General features: G+C 41.7%; 1 pseudogene; it reads right to left on the bottom strand.

Annotated features, from left to right (window-relative positions):
• Nucleotides 1-2,523: 2,523 nt before the first annotated feature.
• On the bottom strand, nucleotides 2,524-11,627 carry LOC144338505 (formin-2 pseudogene; annotated as a pseudogene).
• Nucleotides 11,628-15,165: the final 3,538 nt, after the last annotated feature.

Here is a 15,165-nt window from a genome sequence, read left to right as displayed (position 1 = left end):
AGAGAAGTGATGTGACAGTCATGAATCTTGTTCCTCACAACAAAGCTATGAAGTCAATATGTCCATCTAAATAAAAGAAGAGGTGATGAGATATGTGTAAAATAGCCATTCATTTAACAAATATTTATTGACAACTGTGTGGCAGTAGGAACAGAACTAAGATTTGAACACAGGGACATCTAACGCTACATCCAGAGCAGTTTCCTCTATACCATATAATTTTCCTTATTAGCAAAGTCTAGCAGATTTTATGTTCTATGTAGACTGGGGTAAATAACATAGGGCATCAGTTTTGTTTTGCAATTAACTATTTATACTACCTTCATAAAGACATATTCCCCCCTCTGTGCTTCCTTTCTTATAAATTGAAGGGAAAGAACTAAATGATGTTTAGAAGGGCTGTGTATCTGATATATGGGCTGTGGGAATGAATCGAGCTAGACTCAAGCTGTTGCCTTAGTATATCCCAGCAAGTAATCGACTCTCTATTCCATCTGTATAACATTCTGGGTGTTAGTCTCTCTCTCTCTCTCTCTCTCTCTCTCTCTCTCTCTCTCTCTCTCCATATATATATGTGCGTGTGTGTGTATATATATGTGTGTGTGTATATATATACACATATGCACATATATATATGTTGTATAAATTTAAATGAGTTTGTATAAAGGCACTTAGTATAACCTCACATTCTTTCAAATATCCATGTATTATCTATTTTGTGGCAGCACTATTTTAGGCAGTTAGAACAGAGTAGTGAATAATACATACAAAAATGCTTACTTTCATGTAACATAAAAACACAAGGAAAAACTATAAAATCTTTCCTTTCCTTTTCTCCAGACACTATTGCTTTTGCTTCCAAAACTCTGCTTATATTATCTCTCCTTTCCTTTCTCCAAACCCTTTCTATGTTTTTATTAGTATGGAATGATGGGCATGGTCCACATTTTTGTTAACATATAAAGATAAAATAAGACTTTATAACTTTATAATCTACCTATGGTATGGAAAAGGGCTGATCCATTTTAAGACTACATTTTGTAACCAAGTAGCTGAGAAAATCTGAGAGTGCCACAACATAATAATAAAAACTTTCATCAAAAGATGACTATTTTAAAACATTTAAAAACGTTTACTGGACCTATGCCTATATCTGTGGCATCATCTTTGCTGAAGCACTTGAAATTAAATTGTAGATATGATGACAGATCATAAATACTTTATCCTGTATCTCCTAAAATTAAGGACATCCTACTACATAACCTCAGAGTACTATCACACCCAATAATTTTAACAATGATACAATTGTAGTCAACACAGAGTCCATATTCAAATTTCCCCAATGCTCTTTTACAAATCTTTGTTTCTACCCCAATATCCAACTGAGGATCACTTACTGCATTTGATGATCATATCTCCTTAGCTTCTATTAATCTAAAAATTTCCCACCACTGTTTTTGTCTTTCTTCATGGGGATATGTTAAAGAGTCCAGGTCAATTGTCTTGTAGAATGGCTCACATTCTTATTTATCTAAATGTTTCCTTGTGATTATATTCATGTTAAAGATCATTTTATAAGAATCCTACAAATATAATGTGTGTACTTTTCATTATAGTGTATCAGAAAGCACATAATGCCAGTTTGTCTCATTGTTATGGTAAGTTTGAAGACTGGATTAAGATGGTGTTTCTAGCTCTCTTTATTATAGAGATAATTTTCTCATTGTAATTAATAAGCAACTTGTGCCTTCATACTATGAGAATATATTACTATCTTGGCCTCCTACTACACTTCGCCTAATGGTTTTAGCATCTGTTCATTATTCTTGCCTAAATCAGTAATTGTATTAGTGGTTGCAAAGGACATTGGTGATTTTCCAATTGTATTGTTACATCTAAATGTATTAGACAGCATGTTTGTGTAATGAAGAACTTTCCCTTTTCTCATTTTGTTTTGTGTATTACTGTGGACTTAGGAATCCTTTTTTTTTTTCTTAATTTTGAATCACCTAGCACATGTTTATTGAATAGAATCACATAATAAACTTTTAATAATTCAGTAAATGGTCATTCAGTATTCATTCAGACATTTTGCTTCACTTCCTGCTCTCTGGTCAATGGCAAGATGTTTCTTTCTGGCCCTTTCATAGAGACAAGGTTTGATTTCTGGCTCCATCCACAGAGTATGCTGGTGCTTTTTATTTTTAATTATTTATTTATTTATTTATTTTGAGACAGAGTCTTGCTCTGTTGCCCAGGCTGGAGTGCAGTGGTGTGATCTTGGCTCACTGTAACCTCTGCCTCCCGGGTTCAAGTGATTCTCCTGCCTCAGTCTCCTGACTAGCTGGGACTACAGGTGCATGCCACCATGCCTGGCTAATTTTTTATATTTTCAGTGGAGACAGGGTTTCACCGTGTTATCCAGGATGGTCTTGATCTCCTGACCTCGTGATCCACCCGCCTTGGCCTCCCAAAGTGTTGGGGTTACAGGCATGAGCCACCGCGCCTGGCCCACTGGTGCTTTTAGCATTGTTTAGCTGTCGACTTTGAGATGGTATCAGAGATAGGTTTGTTTCTCTTCTTTACAGCAGTTTTAGAAAACAATTCCTCAAATTCATGACAATCTATAGATGGCTCTTCAATTTTTTCCCAAATAAGTGAAGCACTGGAGTCTCTTTTACTAAGTAATTGAATTCTTGTCCAGTAAAGAGGCTTCATTGGTCGACAAGGCTCTCTGGGCTGCTTCCTACTCCCTTTGTCCTGATTCATCCCTAATCTAAACAAGCCATTTGGCAATGGAAGAGGAAGAAATCCACACACCTGCGGTGTTGGTAAAATGCTCCTCCCAACTTGTGGGAGGAGTGGAGGGCCTGATGGAGGAAGCAGAGTGGGTGGGGAGATTCCTCTCTCAGGTGGAGTAGGAGGGGGAGCTGGAGCAGTTGGAATCCCCATACCTGGCAAGGGAGGAGGCGGGGGAATCCCAGCACCAGGTAGAGGGGGCAGAGGAGGTAGTCCCGCTTCAGGTAGAAGGGGTGAAAGGGTTATTCCCACTCCAGGTAGAGGGGTAGAGGGGTGGAGGATGTATTCCTGCTCTGAGTAGAGGGGACAAAGGAGGTATTCCCACTCCAGGAAGTTGGGGCGGAAGAGGTATTCCCGCTTCAGGTAGAGGGGGTGGAAGGGGTATTCCCACTCTGGGTACAGGGGGCAGAGAGGGTATTCCAGCTCCAGGAATAATGGGGGGAGGCGGTATGCCCACTCTGGGGAGTGGGGCGGGGAGGTATTCCCACTCCCGGTAGAGGGGACAGAGGAGGTATTCCCACTCTGGGTGGGGGTGGGGGGGTGGAAGCATTTCTGTACCCAGTAGAGGAGGAGGTGGGGGAATGGCTGTACTGGGCAGAGTAAGCACTGTCATGCCAGGGAGAGGGGGAGGTGGGGGAGGCACGATGCCCAGGCCAGGCATGGAGCTGGAGAACCCTGTGCAAGGCAGAGGTGGTGAGGATGGGTTGTTACAGCTGTTTTCAAAGGCGGAGAAAACAGAGTATTCATGGCTGGTGTCAAACTCGGTAGGGAGAGAAGTATGGGGTGGCTGTGACCCATGCTGTCCTTGACCATTAGACCACAGAAGGGATGGAGGTGGTGGAGGCTGTGAGATGCTCTGTGTGGACTGATGGCTGTTGAGCTGGACTGGTATTTGCTTTGAAGACACAATTAATGAAATCTCTGAACAGAATTTTGTCTGAGGTCCACTTTCAGCCCTGAGGGGGGCATGGAGGACCCCCCGGCAGCGCATCCACACGAGGCAGTGTCAGTACCCTGACTTATTCTGTCCAGGAAGCCTGTATTGATTTTGCCTCTAAAAAATGGATAGGGGCGAAGAAGGGGCCCCGCAGTGGTAGTGTCCTCCAGAGGGGAACTCTCTAGGCCAGCCAAAGGGTCAGTGGGTCGGCCAGGGATCCTCAGTAGAAGTTGTTTTTTTTAATTTTTTTTTATTTTTTATTTTTTTTATGAGACGGAGTCTCGCTCTGTCACCCAGGCTGGAGTGCAGTGGCGCGATCTCGGCTCACTGCAAGCTCCGCCTCCCGGGTTTACGCCATTCTCCTGCCTCAGCCCCCGAGTAGCTGGGACTACAGGCGCCAGCCACCACGCCCGGCTAGTTTTTTGTATTTTTAGTAGAGACGGGGTTTCACCATGTTAGCCAGGATGGTCTCGATCTCCTGACTTCGTGATCCACCCGCCTCGGCCTCCCAAAGTACTGGGATTACAGGCTTGAGCCACCGCGCCCAGCCTAGTAGAAGTTGTTAGTTGAGCTCATTTGGAGTTCCATTTGTAAGACCATCTATAGCTTGATGGCATCAATCCTGGAGGAGACAAATTTGACAAGGAGGTTAAAAATACAAGGCCCCCACCCAAGGCGAGTAATAACAAGATGGCTGTCATGGAACCTAGAAAGGGGAGAAGCCATGTCGCCCAACTCCAGAGGTTGGTATAAGAGTTTGAAAGACATTGTCTGATTTCAGAAGCCTTTTCCTGTAAATGCCGGGCAGCATCTCGTACTATCCCTGACTGGTTAGTGTAAAAACAACACTCTTCCCCTAAGAAGGTGCAGAGTCCTCCTTTCTCAGCAGTGAGGAGGTCTAGGCCTCGGTGGTTTTGGAGAGTCACTGCTGCCAAAGAGTCTATTTGGGATTGTAGAGTAAGGATGGATTTCGTTATTTCTTTCGTTATTTATTTCTTCGTTATTTCTGATTTCCACAAGATTAGAAGTTATGATAATACATGTTACACTGTTAACGTTTAGCAAACTTTACTTTTGTTGAAAACCTTGTAAGTTTGGGATTTCAATTATTCTTTGCTATTAGTAAGACCTCGTTCAGTCCATATTAACTGAAAATTGGTATAGATGGCTCTTTCCTGATTCTGTAAGTACTTTAAGGCTTGGCTGAGTGCAAACAGCTGGCACGTTTGAGCAGACCAATTATTAGGCAATTTTCCTAACTCTGCTTCTCCAAGAGTTTCCTTATCACTTACTGAATACTCATTGTGTGTTTTCCCCTTAGTCTTCTGGGAGGAACCATCTATGGTCCTGTCCTGAAGGGAGTTCCTACTGGGTCTGGTGGGACCTTTGTATGGTAACTAATTAAGATTTAGATCCCCTGTTAGGAAACCTGCTGGGTTAAGGATTTTTGATAGGAAGGTTTTTAGTGACCTCAGTGCTTTCAGGCTATGCCCTTGTTTACACTAACAACAAGGTGCTATTAGAGTGTTATAGGGTCATGGAGAAGACCTTCAATTATCAATTATAGGTTTTAAATTTACCCTGGCTTTTTTTTTTTAATTTTAATTTTTTATTTTTTTACCCTGGCTTTTAAAGGAATAGGATGCACTGTTTTTTCTTTACTACTCTCTCTCTTTGACTTTCTCCCTCTCTCTTTCTTTCTATCTTTGACTTTGTCTCTTTCTCTCTGACTCCCTCTTTGTCTCTCTATGTCTTCCTCTCTCTCTTTCCTTCTCTCTTTTACTTTCTGTCTTTCCCCTCTCTCTTTCTTTGACTTTCTGCTGGTCTTTCCCTACCTCTGCCAGCCACTTATGCTGCTCTTCTCCCTTCTCCTTCCCCTTTGGCTTTGGCTTCGGCAGTATAAGACTGCCACTTTCTTGGGTTTTTGCACTGCATGCAATAACTCTGTGATTTCCTTATGGTATTTAATGGGTTTCCCCTTAGGTTAGGAACTCCCTTTCTCTGCATATTGCAGCATGGGCATGCAGGATTAGATAAGCATACTTGCTATCTGTATACACATTTATTCTTTTTCCCATTCCCAGTTCTAAGGCTCAGGTCAGTGCCACTAGTTCTGCTAACTGGGCACTGGTCCCTGGGGGAAGAGACTTACTTTCAAGTACTGTTACATCACTAACTATGGCATAACCTGCCCTTCATATCCTATTCTCCACAAATGAACTTCTATCAGTATATAGGTTAAGGTCAGGATTAGTTAAGGGGACTTCTAAGAGATCCTCTCAGGCAGCCTAAGTTTGGACGATAATTTGTTGGCAGTCATGCTCGATTGGTTCCCCATCCTCTGGGAGAAAAGCGGCAGGGTTGAGGGATGCACACGTGTGTATTTGAAGCACCAGTCACTCAAGGAGTAGCGCCTGGTATCTAAGCAGGTGGTTGCCTGATAACCATAAACTTCCTTTGGCACCTAGTATGCCATTTACATCATGAGTAGTCCAGGCAGTGAGATCCTTTCCTTGTATTATTTTGATAGCCTCTGACACTAAGATGGCCACCGCCGCAACTACCCATAAACAGTGAGGCCAGCCTTTTGCTACTATATCAATTCCTTACTTAGGTATGCCATTGGTTGTTGGGTTGTTCCACGAGTCTTATAGGTAAAAAGAGAAGTTTTGTCCTGTGGGAAGTTTTGTCCTGTGAGAAGGCTTAAGGCTAGAGCTTATACTAGGGCCTGCTTTAAGGTTTTGAAGGCTGTTTCTGCCTCTGGTTCCCATTCTACTAGATGAGTATTTGCCCTCGGGGTCTCCTTGATTAGAGTATAGGGGGGCCTGGCTATCTCGCTGTATCCGGGGATCCATAGTCAGCAAAAGCTGGTGATTCCAAGGAACCCCCGCAACTGTTTTAATGTCTTAGGATGAGGATAAGCCAGTATAGGCTGTATTTGTTCCTTGCTGAGAGCCCTGGTTCCTCTGACTAAGATTAGGCCTAGATATTTGACTTGTAGGCAGAACTGGGCCTTTGGTTTAGACACCTTGTACCCTTGATTAGCTAGAAAGTTTAAGAGATCTAGAGTAGCCTGCTGGCATGAGGCTTCTGAACTGGTAGCCCAAAGTAAATCATCCACATACTGAAGGACTAGAGTGCCTGGACTTGAGAAGTAGCCTAGATCTTGGGCCAGTGCCTGACTAAACAAACGAGGGTTATCCCTAAACCCTTGGGGCAAGATCATCCATTAAGTTGGGGTTTGTGGTCTGTGGGATCCTCGAAGGTAGAGAAACTGGGAGTCAGTATGCAGGGGAATACAGAAGAAGGCATCCTTGAGGTCCAGAACAGTGAACCATTCTGCTTGCTCTGGTATTTGAGAGAGCAGGGTATAGGGGTTGGGTACAACTGGATATAGAGGAATTACTGCCTCATTGATTAGTCTAAGATCTTGCACTAGTCTCCACTGACCATTCAGTTTTTGTACTCCTAGAATTGGGGTGTTGCAGGGACTGCTGCATTTTCTTACTAAGCCTTGAGCTTTTAAATCTCTAACAATATCCTGTAATCCTTTATGAGCTTCAGGCCTTAAGGGATGTTGCCTTTGATAAGAAAAAGTGGTGGGGACTTTTAGCCTGATTTGTACTGGGCAGGCATTTTTTTGCCCTTCTGAATTGTCCTTCCAATGCGCAGACTTCAGGGTTGATTCCCTCCTCAAGTAGGGAACAACAGATGGGTAACTTGTTCCCCATATTCATATAGATAATAGCTCCAGCTTTGGCTAATATGTCCCTCCCTAATAAGGGTGTGGGACTTTAAAGCATAACAAGGAAGGCATTTGAAAACAGCAAAGTTTCCCAATTACAACTAAGGAGGTGGGAGAAATACCTGGTTACAGGCTGTCCCAGGATTCCTCAGTTGGTAACGGACCTTGAGGACAGCTGTCTGGGACAGAAGCGTAACACTGATAAAGCCATGCCAGTGTCCAGGAGAAAGTCAATTTCCTGGCCCTTGATAGTTAAATGTACCTGGGGCTCAGTGAGGGTGATGACACGAGCTGGCGCTTGCCCCAGGCACCCTCAGTCCTGTTGTTGGATCATCTGGTTGGGGGCTTCTGTCCCAGAGAACCTTTGTCCTCTGGGGCAGTGTGCCGTCCAGTGATTGCCTCGGCGTAGTAGACATGGGTAAGGAGGCAGCTTGTTTCTCGTTGGAAGATCTTTTTAAAAGTGTCGTTGCAAACCACACAGATAAGAAGCCCTACTGGGTGATTGGCCTGCTCCGTCCTTGCAAACCACACAGATAACAAGCCCTACTGGGTGATTGGCTTGCTCCATTTTCTGTCTTCTCTGAACCACCAAGGTTTGTTTGTCTGAGGGCCATGAGTAAGGCTGCAGCCTTTCTCTGATCTCGCTTTTCCTTTTCGGCCTGTTCCTCTTGGGCCCTACTATAGAACACCGAGGTTGCCAGGTTTAATAATGCCTCCAGATTTTGTTCAGGGCCCAGGCCTTGCTTTTAGAGCCTTCTCCTGATATCTGTGGCTGATTGGGTAATAAACTTATCTTTTAGGATCAATTGACTCTTGAGGGAGTCGGGTGACAGGGGCGTATATTTTGTTAGGCCTCCCGTAGCCACTCGAGGATGGCAGAAGGATTTTCTTCCTTTCCCTGAGTTGTGGTAGACATCATTGAATAATTCATGGGCTTTTTCCTTAATTCTCCTTAGTCCTTCTAGAACACAGGTCAGCAGATGTTTACAACTCCAGTTCCCATGATCTGAGTCAAGGTCCCAGTGGGGGTCCACACTGGGAACAGCTTGCTGACCAGTAGGGAATTTGTCCCTTTCTTCAGCTGTCATTCTGTCATTTACTTGACTAAGATACCAGTTATCTCCAAACTCTCAGGCTGCAGCTAAAGCTGCATTATTTTCATTAAAGACCAGGGTTTGATCTAACAATAGCATGACATCTCTCCAAGTGAGGTTGAAGGTTTGCCCTAGACCCTGTAGGACATCTATATACCTATCAGGATCATCTGAAAACTTTCCCAGGTCTACCTTGATCTGCTTTAAATCAGAGAGGGAGAAGGGGACATGTACCCGTGTTGGGCCAAATTCCCCTCGCCCTACAGCTTGAATGGGACATAACTGATAGCCAGGGTTTTTTTGTGGTCCTTTGGAGATTTCTTTGCTTGTTTCCTTCTGGGCGGGGGAGATTAGAGGAGGCTTATTATTAATAGGAAGGGGAGCTGTAGGAAGGCTAGGATATGGAGGTAAGCTGAGAGGTCCTCCTGTGGGATGTAAATTGCAAGCTTTGCATAGATGTGGATTCTCCTTCAATGGAAAGAAAGCTTGGACATAAGGTATTTCACTCCATTTGCCTTCCCTCTTACAGAAAAGGTCAAGCTGCAAGATAGTATTGTAATTTATACTTCCCTCAAGTGGCCATTTCTCCCCATCAGAGAGAGAATATTGGGGACAGACCATAGTACAAAAAAAAAAAATAATAATAATAAGCTGCTTCTTTTTCAGGGTTTGTGGGTCAAATTGGTCCCAATGGCTTAGGATGTATTTCAAGGGTGAGCCTGTTGCTGCCTGAGTGTTTCCCATGTGAAAGAAAACACCGCCTGTGGTTTTGGTTTGTTTGTCCCCCCACCCCCTGGCCCGAGAACTGGCAACGGTCCCTGGACCCTGCTGATCAGAACAACTGTGCTCACAGAAGCAGTAGCAGAAACACTAGTTTTCCTCTTAGACCACAAAGAGGACTGAGGAAGGTCAGATTTAGTGGCCCTTACCGATGCATTCTCAAAAACCTGCACCCTCGCCTTTCCTCTTAGACCACAAAGAGGATCGAGAAAAATCAGATTTAGTGGCCCTTACCGACGCATTCTCAAAAACCTGTTAGAGTCCTAAGCACTTTTTCCTATTAGTATTGGGACCTTACCCTTGTCCTCTAAAGATGATATGTCCCAAAAACTGAGTGGAGGGCCATACCCTGAGGGAGGGAAGGGATTTCTAGGGTTGGAAGAGTGATGCCTTTTGTCCTCACTTCTCATCATATGGATAGGAAGGATATCATTTCTCAGGCTTCCCATATCCTAGCTTCAGGAATAGCCTTTGTTAGGCCTGCTTGTCTGAGGAGGGATCCTAAAATTCCAGATAGTCTCCTGCCTGATGGGGCTTTGGGCAACAATTATGTCTGTCTGATTGGTGAGCCTGGGTGCCTAAAGAAGGGAACAGAGTCCTGAAGTTTATACTAGAAATCATTCTTATAGGAGAAACTAGAAAAGCACCAGAGACAGGGAGTGGTTTTTAGAAGCAGGACTGGCCTGGGAGAAGAGAGGCGAGAGGAAGTTTGTCTGACAGGCATTAGGACCCAGGAGGCAAGGGTCAGGATAGATAGGATAGATGGGTGAGTCTTGCTTGGGTGACGTGACTTTGAGAGTTCTGCTCATGGCTGCAGGGTCAACCAACTTTTTGTTGGGACCACAGAGCTGAATGGCTTTCCTCTCTCTCAACTCTCGGCTCAGCCCCGAAGTACTGGAAAAGTGGAAGCTGGTTCCAGGCAAACCAATGCTCCCAACTCTGAAGAGTTGGGGTTGTTATAGAGCCCTTTCCCAGAAAGCCTGACACCTGTGACTTTAGTCTGGCGGCCACGCTAGTTACTTTTAACTGGCCAACAAGTGCCTGATGTTTAGCTCCCAAATTCTACGGAAAAACAGGACAGAATGGTAAGCGAAAGGGGTCCAGTGGTAATTACCACTTGGTGATAGTCCCTTCCTGGTGGCCAAGATGTGTCCGGATTTGGTTCCTTCCAGTGGGTTCTTGGTCTCACGGACTTCAAGAATGAAGCCACAGACTTTTATGGTGAGTGTTACAGCTCTTAAAAGTGGCATGGACCCAAAGAGTGAGCAACAGTGGGATTTATTGTGAAGAGCAAAAGAACAATGCTCCCACACTGTGGAAGGGGACCCAAGCAGGTTGCCGCTGCCTGCTGGGTTGGCTAGCTTTTATTCCCTTATTTGTCCCTGCCCATGTCCTGCTGATCAGGCCATTTTACAGAGTGCTGATTGGTCCATTTTACAGAGCACTGATTGGTCCATTTTACAGTGTACTGATTGGTTCACTTTACAAACCTCTAGCTAGCCACAGACTGCTGATTGGTGCATTTTCACAGAGCACTGATTGGCGCATTTTACAAACCTCTAGCTAGCCTCAGAGCGCTGATTAGTGCGTTTTACAATACTAGCTACAGAGTGCTGATTGGTACATTTTACAATCCTTTTGTAAGACAGAAAAGTTCTCCAAGTCCTCACCTAACCCAGAAGTCCAGCTGGCTTCACCTGTCAGGCTGATGTCTTGTTTCATCAATAATCATTTTACTTCTGTGTACAGAAGAGACTAGCCAGTTTCCATCCACATTATTTGTTGACTACATCTGATGGATGGCTGACCTCAAATTTTCTTTTGTAGTTCATCGTATCTACAAGCATCCATGATCTTTGTATCTTGATATAAGCTTCTGTGCAAAGTTTTGTTCAAATCATCAAATGAAGCTGCACTCGTCTGGACATTCTGATTACATGGTTCCCTGAAGAAATCACTAAAAGAAAGAAAAAGACCCATGGCAATGATCCCTGAGCAAAACTTCTCTGCTTCTTCTGGAGGTCCCTTCTCCTACTGCTGAATAGCTTCTCCAACAGCATTTGCCCTCAAACTCATGGTCTCAAGCCAACCTCCTGCCTCAGCCTCCTAAGTAGCTAGAGCTACTGGCACACACCACCTCACTTAGCTCCCTTTTGGATTTAATTGGTAAATCCAGTTTTGGATTTAAATTTGGATCCAAAATGGTAAACCCTTTGAATGTAATTACAGATGGTTCTTGAAGGAAGCAGTTAGTAACCCAATATGCCACCATTTCGACTCAGAAATGTCAGTGACTGACATTCACAGTCCCAATCATGGCAATGGGGAGAGGACAGAGAATGAAGAGACAAAGAGGCAGGCAAAGGCACCAACCCACATGAAGTGAGGACAGCTGGCCAGACAAAATAAAAAGTCACTCAGAAAAGGGATAAAAATTCACATTTCTCTTAGATGCTCCTTAGAAATATAACTCTAGCATAGGTCCGGACTTAAGGACCTTTTTAAAAAATTATTTATTTACCTTAAAAAAAAGGCAAGAGAGGCATAAGAAGAAGACACTGGCTGAGGATCCTCAGGAATTCTTTTTTATATTCAATATAATATAAACCATTACCATTATTATTCTTTCTGATGTTCAAATTGTCCCAGTTTGACCAGTGGGAGCCCTGTCAAGGCAACTCTTGTTCCCCTTTGGTGTGTCCTAATATGGGTATTTTAAATATCAATGTAAAACATTATTTATTGAAACATTATAACAGATTTTATTATTCCAGCAGAAAAATGTCTGTTCCTTTGATATTTCCGATAAAAACTTAGAAATAATAAATCTAATCATAATTTCTCCATTTAATGCAACAAAATGAGTAGTATAAAAAAATGATTTAGTCACTTCATGCATGATGAGCTATTACCAACAAACCAAACATCAAACACCTGTGTCTTAGCTGCATTCATGTCATTGGTGGTCATTCTGAAAAAAAAACTGCAACTTTCTAATGAGAGTTAATTATAAAGAGGAAATTTTTCACAGAGCTCTCAGGAAGGTTACTAATGTTCTTGAATGGTGTGTGATGGGTAATGATGATTTATCATTCTACATAATTGCTGATAAAGCAATACTCAGTAAAGTCTTAACAATTTGTTATCCTTGATGTAAAGTATATTATTATTATTATTTGATTGGCCATATCATTCATAGCTGAGAAACAGGACACAGCATCTATCAGGCAGAAAGCTTATTTAAAATTGCTGCTGTGTGCAGTAGTGTATGTTTAATCCTTGATTTTCTGTGACTACTGAAGTTAGCTATTTCACCATTTCTGTGTTAAGAGTAAATGCTAGTGATTTTGAGTGTTCGTTTCCTGGTATTTTGTATAATTATTTAAAATTAATGTTTACCCCTTGGTCTTAGCTACATAAAATTATTTTGTCATCTGAGTATGACTTTCACAAGAAAATACGTGATTTTCTTAGTTCCAGCTCCATATGTAGCACTAATAGATAGATATTCAATAAATATTTGTGTAAGGAAACAGATGGAGAATTTAAGAAAGGGAAGAAGATGGAACGGTGTGTGATAGTGTCTAATAAAGGTGTACCTTATGTTCTTGGCTGACCTTTACTGGTAGCCAAACCTCAATCCTTCATTCCTTTGTTATAAAACCTTACCCTAGGTAAGCTAAAATAGGTAATCCAACAGATATGGTGGGAGATGTAGAAAAGCTATACAAGACTTTCATTCAAGGAAAAAGAGAAGGAGTCAAGGTAAAGGCTAAGTGAGAAATAACTCATTATTGTGAGCATCTAACTTAAAGAGTACCGTAGTCATACAGATTAAGTATACCAATTCAAAATTAGGGGTTTGCTGTGGGGAAACAGTGTTTACAAAATACTGAAGTTCTGAAGCCAGAGATATTTTTCATGGACACTGCTCTCTTGATTTGGTTTTCTTCCCTTGACTGAAGATGTATCCCTGCTGAGTCTGAATTTGGTGTAGAAATCCAGAAAGCCTAGAGTTTATAGTCGTTCTCCTGGACATAATCACTTGGATTATCAGAGTAAGTTCTTCTAAAACAATGAGGAAACTCTTTATATAAAAATATTAAAAAACACTTTGAGAGAATTAGGCCTTTTTTTAACCTCAGTAAGACCCTAATTATCCAGACATCATCGCAGATGCTCCTGTAGGGAAGGAGAAAAGAAAGCTTATGCTACTGTTGCTGCTGTCAATCTAGGTTGCTGTCTTGTTTTTGTTAAAAAAAAAAATAGGAGCTCACATCATGTTTCTTCCTTACCTGTAATCCTATGAGTGGTTTCTTGATAAGGATCCAATTTAATTTAGGAGCAATATCTACTCATAGCTATTGTATCTTATTGACTGAAATTATTTCATAGCACTCATCATTACCTGAATGATTAATTATATTTTAAACAATGTACATTCGTTTGATAATTTAATGATTAGTCTCATCTTCCATTGGAATACAAGTTCCATGAAGGCAAGAACTTTATCTTGTATACAATTGTGTCACCAACCCCAGGAAATTTAGCCTGGTGTAAAGTAGATGGTTATTGTTGAATGAAACACTGCTGTTTACCTGATTTATGGGCTAAAAAGCATATGGACTCTGTCCTGTTCTTTACTCCATCCATTTACCTGAAGCAGAGTACAATGTTCTCCTCGCAGAAAAAGGCAACAAAGATTTATTTGGGGCATCTTTATGGGGGTGGATGATGAATTGTGGATAAAGTGAGATATTTGCCATGGTAACTGAATTCTCTGTCTTTATTATGAGCATCTTACCTCTTGCTCTACATTCTTAACCTCAAACTTCAATTTTGTAAATGAACTGAAATATAACAGTTTTGGCTTCCCTTCTCTATTATTCTTCATTGTTATTTTGCTCTTCTGTGTATCTATGGGGAGGAAAGAGCATTGGATTTCCACTTTGTAGCACTCAACATTTGCTTGGATCGAGAGATGGCTTACTCCATGAGAAATGCAAGTCATTTTTATAGGCCAATTGAAAAAATATTTTTTCTGCTGAGTATCCTGCTGAAAGGTTTGTATAGAATTCAGTTTATTTCCATTATTATAGCCCTCAACCTATTCATAATTGGGTATCTTCTATAGTCCTGTTATTTCTAACTAGCAGGTAATTCATCCTAGCAATTTAGTCAGCAGTAGTAGATATGGCTCTAAGATGTGAACTACAGAGGGAGGTAATTCAAATTGTAAAAGAGAGAAAACTCCCTTTAGAAGTTCCGTCCTCCAAAGTAAGAGATAAAAATGCTTCTAGACTTTAAACTCTGGATTTTCTCCAATAAATGAATCAAGCTCTTCTGATTTCCAACACTGCCTCACTTAGAATTACACCTAGTTATGTATTTACCCAACTTGAGTTTCATAAATAACTACCTGTGCCTTTCTAAAAATTCCTAATGTAAGAATTCCAAAGAAACGGATCTAAACTGTTTCTTTCACAATCAGTGTTAGGGCTTTTGATAGAAAGGAACCTGAAGTGAAAAGTGAGCACGAGATTGCATTTCATAATCTAGAAAAAGGAAAAAGTAAAGGCACAGGAAAGAGTACTAAATAGGAAAAGAAAATCTTCATAATGTCCTTAATGATGTTACTATTATAAATAATTTCAACATCCAAAGCCCTTCATTATCTTAAATCAAATTATGATGATAATTTTTTAGTAATGTACTCATTGTTCTGGCTCTACATTGAATCATGCTTAATATGCATATGTATGCTTACATGCATTTGCTAATAATGTTCCCTCTACCTTGAATTCTTTTCT

This window comes from Macaca mulatta, chromosome X (assembly GCF_049350105.2).
Source record: "Macaca mulatta isolate MMU2019108-1 chromosome X, T2T-MMU8v2.0, whole genome shotgun sequence".
NCBI classification, from domain to species: domain Eukaryota; kingdom Metazoa; phylum Chordata; class Mammalia; order Primates; family Cercopithecidae; genus Macaca; species Macaca mulatta.
Note: the sequence above shows the minus strand (reverse complement) of the source record. Positions and strands in the feature narration are given on the sequence as shown.